Source organism: Mesoplodon bidens, assembly GCF_964165515.1.
Source record: "Mesoplodon bidens genome assembly, chromosome: X".
Classification (NCBI taxonomy): domain Eukaryota; kingdom Metazoa; phylum Chordata; class Mammalia; order Artiodactyla; family Ziphiidae; genus Mesoplodon; species Mesoplodon bidens.
The window spans coordinates 119,944,679-119,948,939 of record NC_138163.1 but is presented as its reverse complement, the minus strand read 5'-3'; the positions used below and the strand labels follow the sequence as shown (position 1 = coordinate 119,948,939).

Below are 4,261 nucleotides of genomic sequence, written 5' to 3'. Positions count from 1 at the left end.
TCACTTTATCATTATTTTAAAAAATCAACAAACTTGGATTTGAACATCTTATAACAGTCTTTAATATGTAATGGACGATGATATTCCCTTACTGATTGAGTCAGTTTGAGTCAGGCCAGCCCCTCATTTTCAAAAGGAGGAATGGAGGCCGAACAACATGATAGGACTTGTGCAAGGTCTTCTGACTCTCAGGCCATTATAGAGGGTGAGGAGGGGGAGGGGACGGGTCTGCTCCAGTCTGTCAAGAGTGTTGAATTAAAAAGACATTGTTGGAAAAAAAAAAAAAAAGACATTGTTGGACTTCCCTGGTGGCACAGTGGTTAAGAATCCACCTGCCAGTGCAGGGCACACAGGTTCAAGCCCTGGTCCGGGAAGATCCCACATGCCACGGAGCAACTAAGCCCGTGCACCACAACTACTGAGCCTGCACTCTAGAGCCCGTGAGCCACAACTACTGAGCCCACACGCTACAATTACTGAAGCCCGCGTGCCTAGAGCCTGTGCTCCGCAACAAGAGAAGCCACCGCGATGAGAAGCCCGCGCACTGCAATGAAGAGTAGACCCCGCACGCCGCAACTAGAGAAAGCCCGTGCGCAGCAACAGAGACCCAAGGCAGCCAAAATAAATAAATTAATTAATTTTAAAAAATTAAAAAAAAGAAATGGTAAAATTTATTTTAAAAAAAGACATTGCTAAAAAATTAAAAAAAATTTTTTTGGACTCCCCTGGTGGTCCAAAGGTTTTTTTAAAAAATGATTTAAATATATATACTTTCTAAAGTAGTTTTAATGTCACAGAAGTGGCTTTTAAGTGTGCAGCAAGAGAAAACAGAGGTAGCTAAGAAAAGGCCCCACCAGTCTCAGGTCTCCTGAGCCTGTGGAAGGCCATGGCAAGCTGAGCCCTGACCAGCAGATTTAGCAGCCATGAGAAAGGCCCTAAGTTCCTCAGGAAGAGCCAGGGGTCAGTCCCCGCCCCTTGGAAACCTGGTTTCCTAAGGGGGTACAGGCATCTCTGGGCCCCTGGCTCTGCTCCAGTGAAAATCCCCTCAATGTCCATTCATTTAATGCCTCCTAGGGAACCGCGGCTCTCCCTAACAGTCAGGCAAGGGGGCTGAGGCAGCCTGCCTTTTGCTGCAGGGTCCTGGGGGGACTGGGGGTGGGCCTGGCCACGGGAAGGGCTCAGTCAGCAGGCTTTTCTTCTCGTAGGAGGGTGAGGAAGTGCTGGCCTCCCTCACAGAGCAGGCTGTGTTCATCCCGGCACAGCACGAGACAGGGTGGCCCCAGCGGCTCCTGCTTACTCACCAGGGAGAGGAGTTCGGCCATCAGGACCTTTTCCAGGTGGATCTGCTGGTGCAGCATGGCCCCCCGCAGCCCGAGGGCCGCCGGGGTCTGCAGCTCCTGGGTGCTGTGCACGGCTCCCGCAGCCTGCGGAGACGCTGCCCCGCGATGGCCTGCAGCCCGTCCGGGGTGAGCAGGCAGCGCTACTCCTGCATCCAGTCCTTGGGCTCTGCCGCGAGCTCTTCCCATTTGAAGTCTTAGCAGCAAGCAGGCCTCCTGCAGGCCGCAAGTCTGCCTCCACCTCCGCGGCGCTGAGCCTAGAGCCGGGCCAGCTTGAAGTTGTCTGCATTTTCTGCAGGAACTGGGTTTTGGCGGTGGTAGCAGCATCCGCAGAATCACTGGTCTGTGCAGAGCTGAGCTGGGCCCACAGGCTGGGATGCACACGTGCGCAGCCCGCAAAGCAGAGAGCAACGTGGTGACTCCAGCCAGCTGGGCTGGGCCACGAGAAGTAGGCAAGGGCCAGGGTAGCGGCCCCAGCCTGCGCCGTCTGGGTCTGCTGAATGTCAGGAGGGGCCTTTGGGGGTCCTGGGGAACTGAGGGGACACTGTCCGTGAAAACGGTGACAGAGCTGGCCCACTCTGGGAAATGCTAGGAGAGAATTCAAGGAAAAAGGGGGGAGGAGCCAGCAGTGACTGGTGACCAAGATGTCTGGTGCTGGCTCTGTATCAGGCGCAGCACAAGCACCCGAAAGGCACCACCTTGTTTAAGCCCTACAACACCTCTAGAAGCTGCTACTGTTATTGTCATCTCCACAAGGAAGACAGATGGGGACTTGGAGACACGGAGTGCCTTGCTCAAGGTCTCACAGCTTGAGAGAGGCTGAGCTGGGGGCCTCCGAGGCCGCTGGCTGAGTCTAAGATAACTACAGCCGTCCTAGGGAGGCTGACTCTCCTAACGCGGAGAGTGCCGCCACCCAGCAGAGAAAGCCGAGGGACCCGTGGGAGAAGTCTCACCGGTGGGAAGCCTCAGCCTCCCTGCTCTCCACACTCCCCTGGTCTCCCCTCCCCCTCCCCCAGCCTCACCAGGGATTCCGGGAAGCCGCTTTCCTGAAGGCCTCGGGCCGCTGCAGCACGATCCTGTTGGAGAAGCCGGTGCCCAGGACAGCTCTGTGTCACTCTGGGGGCTGCCGGCCCCACTCCCTACTCAGAGCCCAGCGAGGGATGAGGCTCACCCACTCCTCCGGCAGGGCTTCCGGGGTGACCCCAGGAGCCAGCCCAGTCCAGGTCCCTCCTGGCAGGGAGGAGAGAAAGCAGAGCCCAGGCCTTCGAGAGCTCATGTGGAGCCCCTGGGGCTGGGTGGATAAGTGGATAGGGCACAGGACAGGCCCCAGTGCATCAGACGTGGCACCTTCACAGCCAGCTGTTCCACTCTGCCAGTTTCCGGGCTTGGGCCTCATGGGGTGGCATCCTGGGGCTCCCCTCGCCCGCATCCAGCTCAATGCCCTGCCTTCTCTGTCACCCCAAACCCAGACTCCTGCTGCTGCCCGGGATCTGATCAGGTAGAGACAGTATTCCTACAGTGAGGGTCTGGGAAACGCACCCCTTATCCTTGAGTGTAAAAGCTTCTGGGGCCTGAGGAGCAGCCACCGGGACTATTTGTTGGTCCCTGCGTCCTGGTTCCGGCTTGGTGGCTCCGGCCCCTTCCCCATACAGGCCTGATCCCCCACTGACAGAAGCCTGCACTCAGAGAGGTCCTTGGCAGGCACCCTGGTTTGGTGGATGCCCCTGGGGGCTTTTGTCTCTGATGCACGGCTGCCAGCCCTGCGTGAGGCGCTGAGCGGGGCAGAGGCTGTGGTGGCAGGGGAAGCAGCCATGGACGCAGACTTCAGGCTGGGGGCCTTGCCCTTGTCGCCTTCTCCAGCCTTTGAGATGCCTTTTCGCACCCGTACAGCCTTCTCCAGTGCCTGGGTCAGAAGCTCCGGCTCCTTGAGGTCCTGCGGGCTGGGTGTGCATGCTGCAGATGGGGCCTGCTCGTTAGTTTCTGGCCCTGGGCTGGGCTCCGGATCCCGGGTCTCGGCTGGTTCCCAGGCACGCAGCAGCCGCTGGGAGCCTTGCAGGCTCCGCTCCAGCTGCCGCTGTCGCTCGGCGCAGCAGTCCAGGGCGTCATGCAGCTTGGCCACCAGCCTGGAAGGGACGCACCTGAGGCTCAGCAGCCTCGGGCCGCGCCGCCTCCCGCCCCCTCCAGGGCGCGAAATCCCCCGGCGCGAGCAGCCGGCAGGGTCCAGTGGTTAAGACTCTGAGCTTCCACTGCAGGGGACATGGGTTCGATCCCTGGTCGGGGAACTAAGATCCCACATGCTGCACAGTGCGCCAAAAAAAAAAAAAAGACATTTTTGGACGTCATGGATATCATCACTAAGCTCCTTTCACTAATTTGTCACTGAGACAGTGAGGTTTCGATCTCTCCCCTACTTCGACCTGACTCTGGCACCTTGGGCCACCCCTCTGCCTTCAGTATCCTCATCTCTAAAATCCCTGGAGAATTGATCTTGAGCCTAATAACAAGCTACCATTTACTGAGCGCTGTGCTAAGTGCTGCGTTTGTGCCGTCTCATTTAGTCCTTACATCCACACAAGGAAGCACATACTTTCATTAGTTTCATTTTATGGATGGGGACACCGGGCCTAAAGGGGTTCAGAGCCTTGCCCAAGGGAGTGAAAAATCTGAGCTGCCATTCACGTAGAGCACTGGCTCTTAAAGTCTGCCTCTCCATCTTTATGGAAAATTCTAGCTTTAATACTCTACTGTCCCCTGATTCAACCTTGATACCTCAGTGGGAAACGAGTGCCCTGTTGCTCCTGTAAGACCTATAATCGCCCACTGAACCACACTCTTTCTGGTTTTGGCCTAGCCTGATGTAATGACACTTGTTTCTGTTTAATAGGGAAGAGGTGAGGATGAATGAGGTGATGATTGGTAAGTGT

At 56.7% G+C, this 4,261-nt stretch overlaps 1 pseudogene across 1 annotated transcript; it reads right to left on the bottom strand.

The window, feature by feature from the left end:
* Positions 1-1,007: 1,007 nt before the first annotated feature.
* On the bottom strand, positions 1,008-3,561 carry LOC308609484 (tubulin epsilon and delta complex protein 2-like; annotated as a pseudogene). Its single transcript, XR_014017887.1, has 3 exons — positions 2,877-3,561; positions 2,360-2,413; positions 1,008-1,708 (listed from the first exon to the last, which is right to left on the bottom strand). The product of XR_014017887.1 is annotated as a tubulin epsilon and delta complex protein 2-like (transcript).
* Positions 3,562-4,261: the final 700 nt, after the last annotated feature.